Source organism: Mirounga angustirostris, unplaced genomic scaffold (assembly GCF_029215605.1).
Source record: "Mirounga angustirostris isolate CCGP_5_RB_7025 unplaced genomic scaffold, mMirAng1.0.hap1 SCAF_12, whole genome shotgun sequence".
Taxonomy (NCBI): Eukaryota; Metazoa; Chordata; class Mammalia; order Carnivora; family Phocidae; genus Mirounga; species Mirounga angustirostris.
In genome coordinates this window covers 27,698,850-27,718,995 of record NW_026991720.1, presented here as the reverse complement: position 1 = coordinate 27,718,995, position 20,146 = coordinate 27,698,850, and the positions used below count along the sequence as shown (strand labels likewise).

At 38.7% G+C, this 20,146-nt stretch overlaps 1 protein-coding gene across 1 annotated transcript in view; it reads right to left on the bottom strand.

Moving 5' to 3' along the window:
* Positions 1 to 13,658: 13,658 nt before the first annotated feature.
* The window catches only part of SLC13A1 (solute carrier family 13 member 1), a 124,023-nt gene continuing 117,535 nt past the window's right edge, over positions 13,659 to 20,146 (bottom strand). The window contains exon 18 of the mRNA XM_064575630.1: positions 13,659 to 13,797. The gene's annotated coding sequence lies outside the window, so the exon portion shown is untranslated. The remainder of the gene's footprint in view (positions 13,798 to 20,146) is intronic.

The following is a 20,146-nucleotide window of genomic DNA, read 5'->3' as shown; positions in this document are numbered from 1 at the left end:
AACAGTCAACAAAACAAAGAGGCAACCCACAGAATGGGAGAAGATATTTGCAAATGACACTACGGATAAAGGGCTGGTATCCAAGATCTATAAAGAACTTCTCAAATTCAACACCCAAAAAACAAATAATCAAGCAAAAAGTGGGCAGAAGATATGAAAAGACACTTCTCTGAAGAAGACATACAAATGGCTAACAGACACATGAAAAAATGTTCATCATCATTAGCCATCAGGGAAATTCAAATCAAAACCACACTGAGATACCACCTTACACCAGTTGGAATGGCAAAAATGGACAGGGAAAGAAACAACAAAGGTTGGAGAGGTTGTGGAGAAAGGGGAACCCTCTTACATTGTTGGTGGGAATGCAAGTTGGTACAGCCACTTTGGAAAACAGTGTGGAGGTGCCTCAAAAATTTAAAAATAGAGCTACCCTATGACCCAGCAATTGCACTCCTGGGTATTTACCCCAAAGACACAGATGTAGTGAAAAGAAGGGCCATATGCACCCCAGTGTTCATAGCAGCAATGTCCGCAATAGCCAAACTGTGGAAAGAGCCGAGATGCCTTTCAACAGATGAATGGATAAAGAAGATGTGGTCCATATATACAATGGAATATTACTCAGCCATCAGAAAAGATGAATACCCAACTTTTACATCAACATGGATGGGACTGGAGGAGATTATGCTAAGTGAAATAAGTCAGGCAGAGAAAGTCAATTATCATATGGTTTCACTTATTTGTGGAACACAAGGAATAGCATGGAGGACATTAGGAGAAGGAAGGGAAAAATGGGGGGGGGGATTGGAGGGAGAGATGAACCATGAGAGACTATGGACTCTGAGAAACAAACAGGGTTTTAGAGGGGAGGGGAGAGGGGGGATTGGTTAGCCCAGTGATGGGTATTAAGGAGGGCACGTACTGCATGGAGCACTGGGTATTATATGAAAACAATGGATCGTGGATCACCACATCAAAAACCAATGATGTATGGTGACTAACATAACATAATAAAATTAAAAAAAAGAAAAAGAAAATTATATGTATCCTTGTGTAAATGGATGAGATTACTTGTTCAGAGAGACTTGTCTGGATGGGAGTTTCCCTGCACCCTCAGCCACCCCAGAGCTGAATTGTTCATGGAATGTGAAACTGTAACAGATTTAGCGTTATCAGTCCGGCTGTGGTGCACTGCTTGGTCTTAGGAGATACAAAGTCAAAATATCTTAATATATCATACAGAGCTCTTTCAGGATCTAGTCTTTGACTTCTCTTCCAACCTTATCTCCAGATGCATTCCTTTTCTGGTCCTTCCCTTGCCCTCCCCAATCCATGGTTTTATCCCTTACCCTTCCTAGTAATCCATGGTTTTATCCCTTAGCCTTCCATAGTTTTATATATAAGTATAAATATATATGATGTATAATATATGGTGTATTATATATATATCCTATATGGGATATAATATATATTTTGTATATACACACATACATGTGTTTGTGTGTTTACTTATGTCTGTATCTATATCTATCTCTCTGACTATTCTGAATTTTTTTCATGGACTATGACAAATTTTTTCATCCTCCTGGTCTCGGCTTCCTCATGTCATCCCCATCTCCCATGTACATGTTGAACATCAACTTGTTAAACTCAATTCACGTGCGATCTCCTCCTGAAGTCTTTTCTTCTTCCTCAGGTACAATTGATATTTTTGTTCGTATATCCACTGGTCCTTGTTAACACATCTGTACCACTTGACTGCCTTTTTTTTTTAACATGTTGTTCTCTCTGTATGAGGCTTTTCTAATAGAAGTCAGAGGCCATGTAATATTCACTGTCATGCTCAGTATCTATTTTCAACAGTACCTGACTCATAATAGATATTCAATAAATATTTGTCAAATATTGTTCGTTGATGTAAAAGAATAAAACACTGGGGGAAATGTTCAGAAAAATTATTAGACCATATTTGTTGATCCCACTGGCAGAAAATTTCCAAATTTACCCTGCTTATGAACTTAATGCTAGTTAAAAACAAAGGCCCCCAAATTTGTCCTCAAAATTTGTTCCCTGAAAATTGTACTCTATGGACTATGGCTAATTTTAAAGACAAATGCTTCATTTGAAATAGTTCTTGAATAATTTTGGCCTTATCACTCTGGTTATAGATATAGCCTTAAAATGTAAGGCTTTAAACCACTTGGTTCTTGCATAAGAAAACAGATGTTCAGCTTGCTCCACGGGTTTGCTATTTTCATAAGTGATTTGCCATTGAAGAAATTTATTGCTGGAAGGAAATTGACTATATCTATCAAAATTTAAAATGCACCTCCCTTTAATCCAGCAATTCCACTTCATGTGTGAAATAATGTATGTACAAGGATATTCACTAAAATATTGCTTGTACTTGCAAAACTGGAAAATAACTAAGTGTTCTTTAATAGGGTACTGATTAAATGCATTATGGTCCTCCATTCTATTCCTTATGTTCCACATATAAGACTATGGACTACGGGAAACAAACTGAGGGTTTCAGAGGGGAGGGGGTGGGGGGGTGAGTTAGTCTGGTGATGGGTATTAAGGAGGGCATGTATTGCATGGAGCACTGGGTGTTATACACAAACAATGAATCATGGAACACTACATCAAAAACTAATGATGTAGTGTATGGTGACCAACATAACATAATAAAATTAAAAAAATGCATTATGGTATATCTACTTTAACATGGAGTAAAATGGAAATATAACTATAAGTTATGTTATTTAGTGAATAAAGTAAAAAGTATGTATACTACGCTGCCTTTTATGTCAAAAGGCAGAGCATGTATGTACAGTTTGCAAAGGTATAATATTTCTCTAAAAAGATATACAAGAAACTGGTAAAAGTATTGGCTGGGGGTGGGGGACTGGTAACTAGAGAAGGAAAAAGATTAAAATTTACTTTTCACTGTTTATATATTTTACCTTTTGAATATCATGCCAAATGCATTTACCACCTATCAAACAAACAAGAATGTATTTCAAAGAAACCACATTCTTATTTCAAAAAGAAGGAATTCATATATCAATAATAAGGTCTCAACTAGTCAGTTTTGCTAAGCTACATAGAGATTTTCATTGCAAAAGACCAAGAACACAAAATTTATCTCTGAACAGTTACTAATCAGGAGTCTATGCTCTTGTATAAGTATGAAATGTAGAGTTTAAAAACTCTACATTTCTGTAGCTTTACAAATCTACGAACTTGGAATACAGTGTATGGCCTGTTATTTATTTGTATGTACATGTTTTCCTTCCCAAATTAGATGGTAAGTTATCTTCAGGTCGGTGACTTTATTTTTATTTTCTTAATGCATCAAAATACCTAACATAGTTTCTTATATATTGCAAGACGTTAAAAATGTATTTCCTGATTGTGCAAGAAAAAGATTAGTAATGGGACTTAGCATCGTTAGTAATCCCTACCTCTAGCTGTGTGGGATCAAAATGTAGTAATTTATTTCAGTGCCTGCAAATAAAAACTTAGCATGTGCCACTTTCTTTAGCAATTGAGTGGTCTTAGAGAGTTATTAGCTATTAACTGGATTTATCGAGTGTACTCCTCAAATAGGCCTCTAGATACATTCATAAAACTATGAAGTAAAGATGGAATTGTTGCTGTTAAGGTTTAAATGAAAGTGATCTAGAAGCAATTCATAAAAGCAGGTATTGGATATAATCACACATGTACACCCTACTGCACTCATCTAGTTTAGGAAGAGGAATGACTTTAATGTTCCTCTTCCTTTAGTGTGTTTATCTTTCTTAACATCCTACCATTACCCTTTATCCTGTATAGCTTTTTTTTTAAGCTATTCACTGGAAATTTGGGAAGGTCTCCATAAAAGTCATTTGAAGGAAGGAATGTGGAGGGGCTACCCTTCCTTGTGACTTAAAGTTCAAACAGGTCTAAAGGGATGGATCTTCATGAGGGATTGATTTGCATGAGGCCTTTGTTTATGACAGTTGAGGAAGAGGAAGGAGACTCCAATGCCAGAATGGCTCATGTGGGAAGAAAGTGATGAGGAGGACGTGGAGGGGACAGTGTTCTGTAAGTTTCTTGCTGAAAGTCTCTGGGAGCAGGGATGTGCGCAGAACAAGAATGACCCATTTTCAAGGAGGAACACATGAAAAGGCAGAGCCAGGACACTGTACAAACACTGGCGTCCTGGTTCTTTCTGGGGAAGAACTCAAGGGGAAAAGGTGTGGTGGGGTGAGAGTGATGTCTTGTGGAATTAGAGTTGTTTCACAATACAGGTCATTCAGGAGAATCTACGTGACTGAAGTTGTAGCTGATGGGAGGGCAAGATTGAAATGAGCTATTACCATTACACTTTCTCTATCACTTAGAAATAAATGTAGATAAGGCCTACTCAAACTTGCACGAATGAATTTGGGAAGGAAATACCACCACAGGCATATATAGTTGACCCTTGAACAATGTAGCTTTGAACTATGCGGGTTCACTTATAGGCAGAATTTTTTTTAATAAATACAGTACAGTACCGTAAATATATTTTCTCTTCCTTATGACTTTCTTTAAAAAAAAAGGATTTATTTATTTATTTATTTATTTATTTATTTATTTATTTATTTGAGAGAGAGCGAGTGAGCGTGTAAGCAAGGTGGGGAGGGACTGAGGGAGAGGGAGAGAGAATCTCAAGCAGACTGTGGGCTGAGCACCGAGCCCTACCTGAGACTCAACCCACAACCCTGAGATCACAACCTAAGCCAAAAACCAAGAGTCAAGCAAGAGTCAGATGCTTAACTGACTGAGTCCCCCAGGTGCCCCTCACTTACGGCTTTCTTGATAATATTTTCTTTCTCTACATCATCATAAGAATACGGTATATAATACATATACAAAATACGTGTTAATTGAGTGTTTATGTTATTAGTAAGATTTCTGGTTCACAGTGGGCTATTAGCAGTCAACTTTTTGAGGAGTCAGAAGTTCTATGCGTATTTTCAGCTGCACAGGGGTTGGTCCCCCTCACCCCTGCTGTCGCCAGCACACTATGAAGGTGCACTCACATGAGTGTGTCTTTCCACAATGTCAGCTTTATTCAATTATAAAGCGAGATTAACATACTTACAAAGCAGTTTCAGGCTTCCAAACTCAGTGATATTTTACTATGCATTTAACTCGGCTTCATACACATCACACAAAGCAAAGCACAAGACAAAGTCACACAACAACCAAGATACAACCAGGGGCAAGAAGGCCACCCCCAAACTCGAAGTCAATCCGAGAGCACACAGCTGAGATGAGGCCTCAGTCCAGGCAGGGTCAGCGCTTGGAAGGTGCTGCTTATTACGTTCAAGCCATGGAGGATCTCTGTTCTGTTCAGAGATCAGCCAGGAGGAGTCTTCAGCTGCAGCTGGCTTTTTGATGTGGTCAGATGTGAAAGGGTCAGCGTCTGGAGAGTCTGGAAGTTTGCTGCAAGAGTCCTCTCTTTTTCATGGCATTTAATCAGTCTTGGGCCTTTGCAGGCCTCCTCTGGTTTTGCTGGTTATCAGTTCTGGGTGTCATCAACCTTTGTTCATTTCAGCGACATCTAGTCTTAGCTGCAAAGTCCTTGGCTGCTTACATCACTGCTTGACATGACTGACTTCATCTTACTCTCTTTACCTGCATTGTTCAAGGGTCAACTGTATTCATAATAAGTCAGCTGTTTTTCCTTCTGAATTAAAAAATATTAGACTGTTATTTTGGCATGAAATCGAGATAGGCATACTGTGGTTCAATCAAGTGTTAAAGCTCATGATGAAGAAATATCATCTTTGTTACTAAACTTCATGGTATTTTCTTACTAAGAATGTTTTTATGTTCATAGGAACAGATGTAGTGATAAGAGATCCTGGGTTTGGTTTTTTTTTTTTTTTTGGTTCTTCTTATTAAAAAATACTAACCCTAGGGCGCCTGGGTGGCTCAGTTGGTTAAGCGACTGCCTTCGGCGCAGGTCATGATCCTGGAGTCCCGGGATCGAGTCCCGCATCAGGCTCCCTGCTTGGCGGGGAGCCTGCTTCTCCCTCTGACCCTCCCCCCTCTCATGTGCTCTCTCTCTCTCATTCTCTCTGTCTCAAATAAATAAATAAAATCTTTAAAAAAAAATACTAACCCTAAAATACACACACGTGAGCAAAATTTACAAAATAGGAATATGTAACATTTATGATCTATGATGCATTCTTGGGTAAAATCCTTTTCACAATGGGAAAGGAGTTGCGTTCAAAGCAATGCTGTATTTTTTGTATTTTTCTTATTTAACCATCAGGTATTCAATGTTTGCTTAAAGCATCAAAAACTTTATTTCAGATGGCAACTGACATTTTCTCATATTAAAAAAATAAATCCTTGAGTTGACAGACATTCAACAGTAGGAGGGAAGGCTTGAGCTGACAGTTACTTCCTGGCCCAGGCTTTTAATTACAGAGTCAGCATGCAAGCTTCAGAAACCCCCAGGAGTCGGTAGCTAACATTGACTGGCATTCAATCCATGGGAGAATGGTAACAGGAAGTGTGGCAATTACTGGCTTTCAGGGGGAACACGATGAGTATATATCGGCTCTAGGACCAGGAGTCTTAATTTCATATAGAAGAGAAAAATACTGTTGTTCCATCTGTGTAGCTTTATCAGAAAATAAATCATTCCCCATAATTGAAATTTTATAATTAAGGCTTAGAATTTATTGACTTATATTTAAGCCATTTAGATAAAGTCACACCTTTTTAATGTATGTTAGATATTTTCCTGTCCTGTTAAGTACAGTATCCTGGACAAAATATGAAGTTCTCTTATGCAACCGGAGTGATACATTTCAGTTGTTTCAGTTTTACTGTGAATGCAGTGAGACCCTATTTTTCCAGCTCTGGGTTTTATATCAGCTGTTCTTTCTCAGCATCAGCTTCTAGCTCAACAGCCCAATTGGCCTTTCTAAAAGGTTGTTTAATGTAATCTAGGGACACAGATGACCAAGTTTGTTAAAAAGAAAAAATCATTTCTTCATCATGGTAAATCAATGGGCTTTTATCTGAGGCTCAAAAGAGGACTTCTTTTCCTGTGGATTCAAGCATTTTATTATTGCCATTTTTCTAATCAATTCCCAAAGGATTTACAGAGCATCTGTTATGTGTCAGGGTGGGGAGATTGCCAGAAATGTGTCCTTTGGGTGAGCAAAAAGCTATTGAACTCGGATACTTTGGGAAGCAAGGAGTGCGGGTTTCTGTATTTCTGCCCAGGCCTTTCACATTTCCAGGCACTGTAAGGAATTCCTCCTTTTTAAGATCTTCTGTCTTCTGAATCAGCAAGAGGATGGGACATGGCCGCTCTAGACTTTTGACTTTAGAATCAGAAGCATAGTGTTTCCTGGGGCATGTCACCCTTTAGAGCCCTGAGACGCCCCCAAGATAACAATAGAAAGGGCTCTGGTCCAGATCACTACATAAGGAAGCTCATCTAGGTTTTGCATTTAAAATGAGATGGTTCATTCTTAGTTTCTCTGTGAAGTTTGTCTCCCCCATATGCTTGCTCACAAATAAAGGCGCACATGAATTGGGGTGAACAACCTTTAAGAAAATATATAGGGAGGGGCGCCTGGATGCCTCAGTCGGTTAAGCGTCCCATTCTTGGTTTCAGCTCAGGTCTTGATCTCAGGGTCGTGAGATTGAGCCCCATGTTGAATCTGCTTGAGGTTCTCTCTCTCTCTCCCTCTCCCCCTCCTGCCTGTGCTCTTTCTCTCTCTAAAATAAATAAATAGATCTTAAAAAAAAGAAAATATATAGGGATATCAAACATGAAAGTAGATATGGGAACTTTGCATCATTGGTTAGTCTTAAATCAACCCTTCATGGATCAAAAGATACCAACTAATGTATAGACTCTTGGTCCTACAGTTTTTCCTGACACTTCAATTGTCCCTGTTAGGGAAAAATCAGTGGTTCAGATCTTGGCTCTTTTTAGAAGCTTCACTCTAGTCCAATTAAATTCAAATCTTTAGGCTCTTCCACCATTAATACAAAAAAAAAAAAAATTAAACCTTCCCAGGCAACTCTAATGTATGGCACCGAGTTCAATTGATTTAAAATGCACAGTGAATAAACACTGCTTTTGCAAAAGTCCCATTCCAAACAGGCATTTGATATTTTAGCCAATCTAATTTTTTTAAAGATTTTATTTTATTTATTTGGCAGAGAGAGACACAGCGAGAGAGGGAACACAAGCAGGGGGAGTGGGAGAGGGAGAAGCAGGCTTCCCGCTGAGCAGGGAGCCCGATGAGGGGCTCGATCCCAGGACCCTGGGATCATGACCTGAGCCGAAGGCAGATGCTTAACGACTGAGCCACACAGGCACCACCCAATCTAATTTCTAAGACAATTTTACTTAAACAGAAAGTTGGAACAAATATGATTTAAAACAATCTTTGGAAAATTTGTAAGTCAAACGCAACAACGCACCAGGGATATACCTTTTCTCAACTTGGCTAATCATAGATTACAATCACAGGTATGAACTGAGGGTGTCGTATTTTGACACATCAATAATGGCTATTAATTACAGCCTTATACTTTACTATTGAAAAATTGTCATTTAAATGCCACTTGTTAATGATAAATTTTTGGCAGTCTATCTATACATAATCTAAGGGTGGAAAAAACTTTTGCTAAAAATAATCGGGAATAGAAAGGATATTATGCCATGTACTAAAAATGTATGCTCTGTAAAGAAAGATAGGTGAGCTAGTTTCTACCTGTTTTGATTTTTTTTTCTTTACCAAGTCTTTATGTAATAAAAAGGGCAATTTATAAAAAAATTTTAGGAAATAAGAAAGTTATATTCGCTCATTTTGAATAATCTGGCAACTTTAAATGAAAGTGATATAAGTTCCTCCTCAAGCTGGCTTAGAGTTCCTTAAAGAATAACAGTTCAAAACTGTTGGAATTGAGAGCAAATCACCTTCTAGCTTCTTTAGAGAGATCCATACTGTGTCCTTAAACTTAAGAAAATCACATTATGAAGCATCAACATTATTTTCAGAATTGTTCCTTTTCTTTTTTTTTTTTTAAGATTTTATTTATTTTGGGAGAAAGAGAGTGCACGTATGAGCGGGGGGTGGGGCAGAGGGAGAGGGAGAGAGAAGCTCAAGCAGACTCCCCGCTGAGCTCAACTGACTGAGCCACCCAGGTGCCTCAGGATAGTTTATTTTATGATCAATTCTTTTGCAAACTTTTCTGGGTAAAATCAAAGTGGCTTCATAGATTAAAAAAAAAGAAAAGAAAAAGAGCTAGAGACTGAGTGCATCCCAGATTTTTTTCATGCGAACAATAGTGTCTTAGAATTTTGAAGACTTCAAGGAAGAGATGTGTTCAGGATGTAAACTCAGCAGAGACCTTATCTACAGACACGGAGAAGGGTGGAGTCTTGGGATATTGGCATAGTCAGCTGAGCCGTCTTGATGCCATCTTAATGCCAGTGCCTCCAACTGGTCATCATCTGTCACACGGAGATGGGGCATAGGGTGGTCGTTAAATAACCTGCCAGTGAGCGTGGAGCTGTGAGTCTCGGAGCCTGTCCTCATAACCATTGAACTGTATTGCTTCTGCAAAGACTCAGAGAACCAGAATCAGATAACAGGAGAGCCTACAGGGAGCCTAGAAAGCCCACGTCAGGAATTGAACCTGGTAATCCACTTAGGGGCTGGGAACATCAATTGTAAAACTTAAAAATTTAATTTTGTATCTTTGGACTTATCTTGTTTGTTGATATTATTCAACTTCTTGAAATTATTAACTGCAAAAAATTAAAAAAGAAAAGCTACTTTACAAATATGCTGTTCTAAAATGTAGTTGAGTGAGGAGAAAATATTCCCAGTCAAGACCATGGGGCAGCCTCTAGGCAGAGGACAATTGGGCTTCTCTGTGTTGTTCAGAAGGGATGTAAGAAAAGCCTTTACACATGACTCGAGGTGGCCAAAATCTAAACTCTGCTTCAAACATTCAAGCTGGGGGATTCTGAGGAGGCTGATTTTTGTTTGTTTGTCTGTTTGTTTTCCTTTTTCAGATGTTCTAGTCTATTTCCCCCAACCCTCCCTGCACAGATGAATTAGACAGAGGCAGTGTTATGTGAGATACCCAGAATGAAAGGGTGTAAAAAACGACTTCAAACTTGCAAGCTGGAAATGAGGCGTTATCTTTCCTCCTGACACACAGTTTGTTTAGGAACTAGAGTCTTTCCTGAAAAGGGAGCAGAGGTCTCTGACACTCATAATTAGACTGGAACCTCGGCAGTAGCTGAGACCAAGTCCCATGGAAACCAAGGCTGCCAAGATCAGGTAGGTTTGGGTAACACTGCAAGAAGCCATTTGTCACTGGGAATGTCACAGGTACCACTGTGTCAGGTATGAGGCAGGAGGACATTGTTTTATGGTTAGAAAATGCATTGAATTGAAACAGGGCTTGCAGACCTTGGGGCTAAACAGAGACTTGGGTTAATGGGATAGTCGGTAGGATCCAGTATTAGGAAATATTTATGTCCACTTGGATTTTTGTAACAGAATACTCATCAATCATAGAAGATAAAGCAAGGAATGCAGTTCCTGGGTTCACATGCTGAAATCATACCTGCCTGTAGATAGAAAGGTCAATACATGCCCCACCTATGTGTTTAAGCTTAGGGGGAAATGACAGGGGTCCAGTCAGCCAGATGTTGTGAAATGCATTTTAGTGAAATTGAAATATCTTCATGAAGCCAATGTGGGTCTCAGAGATGGGCAGAAGTTCCTACCAAACCCAGACATTCCTCAGAACCCCAAAATCCTTGCTACCAGCGAAGCTACTGATGCCATACAAGAGTAAAGCAGCCATGCCTCAGACCAAACAGTGACATGATGACCAGAGCTTTGTTGTGGCCTTGAGGACTGAGAGGTGAGGGAGGTACGAGCCAGGCCGCAGAGGCCGGATCCCCAGCCAGCAAGTTTTAGGTGAGCAGAGAGATAGATTCTTACTGAATCAAAGCCCCTACCTATCCAGACATCAGGGTCCTACTGTGCACCCCACCCTGCACCCCCAGATTTGTATTTCCAGTTCCAGGATGTTTCCCAAATGAGATTGTTGCCAACACTTCAGCAAGAATCCCTGGCACTTGGTAGACGTCAGCATGAATAAGACATTGTGAAGTCAATCCAGAAACACCTAGACTCCAGAGAGAGAAACATCCCTTCACCTCACCCCCAATTTGTTGGAGCTTCAGTGAGGAAGGACAACCAATGGCAAAGTACAATCAGGAGGTCAGAAAAACGTAAATATCCTATCATTTCTCTCTGGGAAGGAAGCAAGACCCATGGCACAGTGGTAAGAGAGAATCCAATTCTGATATTGCTGAGTTAGCTTTTCGGATAGTTACCAGTTTTCCAATCTCAAAGTAGGCTCGTTCTTAACCAGTTCTAAGCACACGCATGTGTACACATACACACTCAAATATACACACTCAAATATACACACACTCAAATATATATATATATAGTCTATATTTATATATATTCATATATATATAATATATATATATTCATACCTATGTGTATTATGCATCTACACTTAATAAATGTATACTTTATATAATATTATATTACATAGTATATGTCTAAAGTACAGGTGATTTTCAAGGTAATAGAATTTATTTATTCATTCCTTTTTTTTTTTTTTTAACAAATATTCAGAGTTCTCACAATGATGCAGATACTATTTTGCATGCCAGGAATGTAAGTCAGACAGGGTCCCGCCTTTCATGGACTCTATCTTCAAGTCTGGGGAGACATGAAATGAGGAAATAATAAAACAAAATAATTCAGGGTCATAATAATTGTGATAAAAAAATTAAAACAGAGCAATATAACTGAAAATGCCTGAAGTGAGTTGGGCAGTTTAGGCAAGATGTTGCCTAAACATTAAAATATATTGCCTTTATCCATCATTTTTTCCAAATTCTGTCCTCTACTTAGGTTCTTCGATTCATGTTTCATCAACCAGGAATGTGGAGAGGGTAGACTAGAGCAGGAGGCCAGAGTTTTGCCATATCGTGCTGGAACCACACAGGTTAGACTAAGGGAAGGGAAAGCACTGGGGGCCTTTAAGCTCCCCAGGACTTCTCTCTGGCCCTGCTTTATCCTTGAGCACTGAGTCTAGGTGTGATGGGCAACAGGGGACTGTGTACCTGCCTCTGATTGCCCCATCCTGGCTAGTTTTCTCCAATAAATGCTGTGCTGGGTCTGGTATGTGTACTGCCAGGTCATAATACTTGTTTGCCACTTAGATTCATGCTAAGGTGTTTTTGTGAATGTTTATTGCAGAAGGCTTTATAATAAGGAAGATTACATAGTATAAGTGTCTAATAACTGAATATTGATTAAATAACATACATGACAAACATGACAAAATGAGGAAGAATCATGTTGTTCTGAGAAAAAACTGTATTTTACCAATTCTATAATCCATAGTCCTTTTGATCCATCCATCCATCCTTCTTTCCTTCCTTCTGATTAATTTTGTTATTAACATTCAATAGGCCATTTTTTCCCATGAAGTATTTGTCATGTTACTTCAAGGAATTGATAATAATATCTAATCTTGTTAAAGTGACTCCATTTCCTGATTTTGCACTATATCTAAAATCTTCAGTGGTCTCCCCCATTTAAGATTTTGGTCACGAAGACTTTATAAGACTACAAATGATCTGATGCTAACCAAAGCAGCCCCAAAGATATGCCTTACAGTAGGTGACACTGAAGTATTTTCTTCTGATTAGATGATCATTAGCATAATTATTATAGAAATGTTAAGACTGCAGTCAAGGGTGACTGTGGCCAATCAGAATTTTTAAAAAGTTGTATTCTGTGTCCACTTAATTGAATAGCCCAACATGCACTAAAGGCATAAGGAAATACATGGGGTGTGGGGGAAATGGGGTGATATCGGTCAAAGGGTACAAATTTTCACTTATAAATAAGTTCTGGTGACCTAAGGTGCAGCATGATGACTATAGGTAACAATACAGTATTGTATACTTGAGAGTTGCTGAGAGAGGAGATCTTAAATGTTCTCACCACACACACACAAAGGTAAATACGGGAGGTGACGGAAGTGTTAACTAATCTTATTGTGGTAATCATTTGACAATATATACATATATCAAGTCATCACGTTGTACACCTTTTATACAGTAAGTCACCTCTGTCTCAATAAAGCTAGAAAAAGAAACAAAGAAAACACAGATGAATTCTAAGAAACCACATCCCTTAGAAAAAAGCAATCTGTGAGTGGTTGGCTCTAAGCACCTTAGGGAAGTAGCAGTTAGGGCAATATTCTAGCCCAGAGGCTGGGTAATAGGTGATGGCTGCTGGGAGAGGCAAACATACAGTGGGAACAATGTGCACAGACAGGTATGGGTGAGTAATCCCAGCAGAGACTGTGGATGAATGTTAGGAAATGAAGATCCAACTATTGGGAAGTGAGCTCCTTTCTAACTTGCACTTTGTTTATATGACAGTAAGTATGATTAGAAATACACAGAGATTTACACACAGAAAATTATTTTTTAAGCAACAGTTCTTTTATTTGTCGGGACAGGTGTTCCAATTGCAAGGATGAGCGTTGATATCCATTCAGAAACAATTCATCTCAGTTTCCATTAACCAGCTTAGAGCCTGGTTCAAAATGCAGTTAATTTTATTTATGTGGTGTCTTCTGACTTCTGGGTGCCTAGAGAAACAGAACTCAAATTATATTCTAAGAGCAAGGTGGTAAGCAAGCTTCTCAACTTCCAAATGAACAAACAAAAGAACAAAAAGTACCAGGGGTGGGAATTGGGGAGGGTTTGAGGTAGCAATGAAAACCAAAGTCCTTGGTTTTTGGTAAGAAAGCTCATTCTGTGATGTTTGGAAGTGGGGAGCAAACTAGCAGTTCCATCATTGTATATCATCAAAAAGAAGAAAAGTTTTTCTCCTTCACGTCTGAGCGTAAAGCAAGTACCCAGAAAGCAACTGCCTTTCTTCAGGTCACTTGAACCATATGGTGACTTGATTTCATTTGAAAATGAGTTTTGTGTTTTGATTACAATAGTCAGTAAGAACATACTGGAAAAACATACTGACATCATGTAGTTTTCAATGATTACTTATGTGGAGATTTGACTTAGAGGAGAAACTTCTCCCAGTGAGGCCATTCTGTGGCTAACCCTTCTTGTATGCAGTGAAAGTAAGTCCATTTTCTGCAAGTTTTATTTTGTAGAATGTCATATGGAGACACTCTAGTTCAGCAGTAACTAAAATGGACCCATGACCGAGACAGCCTTAACATTCCTCTCAGCTTGCCTGACTTCAGACAGACTTCTTCCTGATTTCAGGCTCCTGACCTCCCTTTTCTCAGAGCATCTGCTTTAGGAAACATGCAAATTCTTTCTCTACTCCTTTGAGATATAAACCTTTTAGAAGCCTTTTACCAGTTTTAAACCCAGGAATGTATTTCTCCTGGAGCTGGGAGTTATTTCTTTAAAATGTAATCATCAAGGGGATAGGGCTACAGTTTCTGTGGGAGAATAGGAGGCTAACTTTTAAGTTCTATGGTTGTATAGTAGCAAACACAGACGGCCTAATCACAGAGAAAAACATTCGCAAACCCAGGAATAACTCAGTGACTCCACTCATCTCATTAACCAACCTTCCCTCCTAATGTCCTCCAGCACTCTTCCACACTCTCACCGCAGTGCTTACAAACTCTCCTGCTTTTTATTTCAACAGACATGAACTCAAACTCAGTTCTGGCCTTGCTCTCCTGTTGCAATAGCTTTGCATAAAATCTTCCTTACTTATTTAACTTTGGTAGAATTTTTGCTTTGACACCCAAATGTGATTATCTGTGGTGGGCATGAAAGCCTCTGTTATCCTGACAAGCTGCCTCATATAATTAGTGTGACCAGAAGGGTTTTCATGGAGGATAGGGACAGGCCTGGATGAGAAAAGAATTTATTTGCATGTAGTGATAGGTCTCTACCACTTTGTCTACTCGATCTTAATGAAAATAACAGAACAAACTACAGATTACATTTCATAATTTGTGTAACTATTGTATTACAAGTAGTTTGACAATCTCTGGTGTTAATAATTCATTGTTTTCTTTCAGGAATGTTATTGGCTGGAGTAGGGAAGAGTGTTTATACCCCCTATATCCTATGGATTGTTGGAGGCAGAGAGAGAGAGAGAGCAAGCGAGTGAGCTATGTTGGTACACCTGCATTCTTGCACACTTAGAAGAAATCAGTCTAGACTTACTGAAACCCCTGAAAGCAAGTATCAGGAACCATAGAAAGAAAGCCACAAACCACCAGGAGCTTTATGCCCTCATGTTAATTGCTTCAGACTTCAGGTAGTGACCCTAAGGAGTGTTATTTTTGGAAAATATCTTTGGACTTAGAAAGATTACATCCATTTGTAGCTATCTGGTGGCTGTCCATTATGAATGGAGCTCCTTGAAATTCTTTCAAAACTAAGGAGTTGTGAAAATGTTAAACTTTCTTTTTCTTGAGACTTTTTGTTATTGTTTGTCTTACAACCATCCCCAGCAGAATATGATTAAACCAATGAAAAAGGAGTTTGATTGTGGTGGTGATAATGTCAGTGGTGTGGGGAGAGGAGAGAAGTTTAGAATCATACAAGGAAAAATAAAGATGGTATAATTGTCATCACCAGTCATTACCTAATTAGGCTGTCCTACTCTCTTAGAAATGATAATAGCAAATTTAATAGCTTATTTTATGTCAAAGATGGATCTCACAGATAGCTAGCAAATTGCCTAATACTATAAAGTTCTAAGTAAATTTCCTGAGTTAAAGTCAGTCTTTATTGGTGATGAAATCCTTTGAGAATTCTGCAATGAGCTGGGTCTGGGGTGAGTGAGATAGGAAGGAGAGGCTCTTGCTTATGACAAAAACAAACTTTGATGCCCCAAAGAAAATAATTTTCTCTAAATCAATAGCAAATCAGAACCGACATTTCAACATCAGGTTTCAGGGTTTTGGTGTAGGAGGGGAGCGGGGAGACGGGGGAATTGCACGGCAAGATTTCTACTGCCTCAACCTGGAAGTGACACAGGGCATTTCTACTCACATTTCTTTAGCCAAGACCAGTCCCACTGGCCTGCCTAAGTGCAAGAACTCCTAGGAAATTTAGTTTCCCATATGTTCAAGGACAGGAGAACTAGATATGTGATATTTATCTCAGTTTGTTTGTACTACTCGCAGCACATTGATGGGATTTGAGAGTAGAAAAAGATGAAAAAGTGTGTAAACCGATTGTCTAAATAAAAGAAAACACAACTGGCCACTTGATACTGTGTATAATTCTTTTTAGTTCAAAGTATATGCTTCTCAATCCATTTTCCCACATATCGTTGATCATAATAAAGAATTTTTACAAAAAGAATTTCATTACATACTGTATTACTGAGAGTTCTCTAGAGAAACAGAACCAATAGGGTGTGTGTCTTTGTATGGAAAGGTACCTATTTTAAGGAACTGACTCATGAATATTGAGGCTGGCAAGTCCCCAAATCTGCTGGAGATCCAGGAAGAGCCAATATTGTAGTTCAAGTGCACAGGCCATCTGCTGCAGAATTCCCTCTTGCTAGGAGGAGGTCAGGCTATGGTTCTCAGGAATTCTCCTGATGAGGCCCATCCACATTAAGGAGGGTAATCAGCTTTATTCTAAGTTACTATTTTAAATGCTAATCTCATCCAAAACAACGATTATCACAGAATTATCCAGAATAATGTCTGACCACATATCTGGACACCATGGCCCAGCCAAGCTGACACTAAAATTAATCATCACACATACTTAAGTATAATTCCACCAGCTATGGGAGCAAGGAAGATGTACTTGCCCCTATGACCAGTGCCTTCAGCATGAACTATTCTTTTATAGCCACATCCAGATTTCTGATTTCATAAGAACCAACGTGTCTAGTAACAATCCCTTCAGAATTACTGAAGATCAGTTTGCTTTTAAATATTAAGCTTACAAATGAAGTCTAAAACCTAAAGGCACTGCTTCTCATTAGTTTAGTAAATTCCTTTACAGCATTAGCTCTTCTCAGATTTTTAATCAGTAACCCATTACAATTTTCTTTTTTTTTTTAAGATTTTATTTATTTGAGAGAGAGAGAGAGAGAGAGTGAGCACGAGAGGGGAGAGGGTCAGAGGGAGAAGCAGACTCCCTGCTGAGCAGGGAGCCCGATGCAGGACTCGATCCTGGGACTCCAGGATCATGACCTGAACCGAAGGCAGTCGCTTAACTGACTGAGCCACCCAGGCTCTCCCATTACAATTTTCTATAAAAGTTTTCCTTAGATTTTTTTCTTCAAGTGTGAAAATATTTCTACCCACTTAGATAAAATTTTAAAATGTGCATTAAAATTAGATTCCTTTCTATGTTAAGAATTAGGTACTTAGAATTAAATAGCATGTTGAAAAGTAGTGTATTGTTGCCTGAAGAAAAGTCATCCAACTTTTATAAGTAGAATAAAGGATGAAACTATCAACTATCACATAATAGCTGAAACAGGGGACTTCATGAAATATGTTTTTCAATAGTTTTTCTTTTGTAAAGTACACCGGTAAGGCACTTAATCTATGTCTCTGAATTAATAAAACAAGTGTAATCATGTTGTCACGTATTTCTAGAGCACTGGATGAGGATTAACAAGATAATGTTGGTAAATTGCTTTGCGAATCTCAGATGAAGGGCAGTGGGTGAGAAAGTAGTTACCTAAGCCCTGATTACAATATACTCACACATGTGCAAACAAGTACACACACTTCTAAAGTACACAAATGTGTATGTGTGTATCATAATGGGTCTGCATGTTCCCATGTCACCTGGAGCAGGGTTCTCAGCCTTGGCACTATTGACATTTTGTGTCAAACAATTTGTTGTGGGGGCTATCCTGTGCATTGTCGGACATTTAGCAGCATCCCTGGTCTCCACCCATTGCATGCCAGTGGCACCCCTCACTTCAGTTGTGACAACCAAAAATGTCTCCAGACATCATCAAATATCTCCTGGAGGACAAAAATCACCTCTGGTCTAGAACGACTGATTTAGAGGCTAAGACAGAACCAATGGCAGGGAGTTAAAATATGAGAAAATTCATAAATTATGCTAAAAGGGAGCTTCTAAATTAAGAAGAGAATAAAACAGTTTTTTTAAGGTGATTGCTTAAAGGAGACTTTTTTTTAACTTGATATGCTGATCCCCCAAATTTATATTGGAGGAAAAAAGGACAAAAATGACTTAGATAATTTTGAACAAAATTGGCAGGGGAATTGCCCTTTTGATCAATTATTATATTAATTAAGGCAGGGTGCTATTGAAACAGGAATAGACAGCCCAGTGGAACACGATAAAGAACCTAGAAACATACACAAACACAAGATGCCCCTTAACATTTGTAGGAACTAGTGCAAGACTGCAAATGGAAACCCGTATGCCATTTAATTAAGCTAGCAAACAATTAAGTGAAATATATTTTATCTTTTTAATCTGACATATACACATTTATATGTATATATATTTGGAAGGCAAGATTTGAATTTATAATTCTTGGATTCCTGGAGTTCTGTCTCAGAATGTGGTGGTACAGGAGAAGCAGACCTCAGACTCCAGCTCCTGAATCTCAGCCTAACCCTATTCTCTTCCCATTCCCAAAGGTCTCATGCACATTATGTATGGACACCAGGACCCTAGCCTATACATCCAAGCTCTTTCCACGAATCCACCAACACAGCATCCACTTGGCCAGCCCTCAGGCTTATTGTGGTATGGTCTCTCTTGGGGGAAGCATGTTGTGCAGGTCATATAAGTGGGCCCAGAGTTGTTTGGGCATGGAATTCTGGGATCCAGGGTATCTATCACTAGCTAGGTTTAAAACTGTGACATGGGCTCTTGCCTTGATGTCTCCTCTCACCATAGGAAGGGATGTGGCTGGAGGGGGACCACAGCAGACCCTCTGAAGCATGGGCCCTAAGCTAGAGGCTCCCCTTCTTGAAGTCTATGGTGGTATTGCACAAACTTATAGGGAAATGTTTTTATATGACAGAGGCTTTCAAACCAGTGGGGAAAGATAAGGGCATTCAACAAACAGTATTAGACTAATTGGTCATTTATATAGAAAATGTAATTATATTTTTTCCTTATAGTAGCACAAAATAAATTCAAAACTATATTAAATACCAAAACATTAGAAGCAAAGCTTTAGAGCTTTTTTTTTTTTTTTTTTAAAGATAAGAGAATGACTATGATCTCGGAGAGAGTATCATGTTGAGCCACAGGGGAAAGTCAGACAGATGCAACACAAAATCTATCACCACACGCTCATAATTGATATCCTGGTGAGAAGTTTAAAAGAATATTTAGTTGCTCTGTAAACATTCACTAGAACACAGTTTAGGGCCTCAGTTCAAAGATGTTAATTTGTTTTAATGAACAATGTAACTGTTATGGCCATCCTACTGAAGCAGGATTGACTGTCTCCCCTCCTCCTCAAATTTAGCTCCTGTGTCAGGCTAATAAGCCACACAAGCACCAAGAGGGTATGAAAAGTTGTATTACTCACATAATGAAGCTTTCTGGGGAGAGCAGGGCAGGCACCCAAGCAGATCAAAAAACCTAGAGGCCCAGTCTAATAATGAGAAAAAAACATTAGACAAATCCCAATAAAGTGACATTGTATAAACTACCTGACCAGTACCTCTCAACACTGTCAAGATCGTTAAAACAAAGAAAGTCTGAGAAATTGTTAGGTGAGCCTAAGGAGATATGACAACTTAACGTGGTCTTATCCTGGAACAGAAACAGGACATTAGGTAAAACTAGGAAATGTGATTAAAGAATGTAATTTAGTTAATAATAATGTACCAATATTGGTTCATTAATTGTAACATACCATACTAATTAAGGTGTCAATAATAGGGGACCTTGGGTGCACAACATAAATATTATAATGTCTTTGCAGTTTTCTTGTAAATCCAAAATTATTCCAAAAATAAATCTTATTTA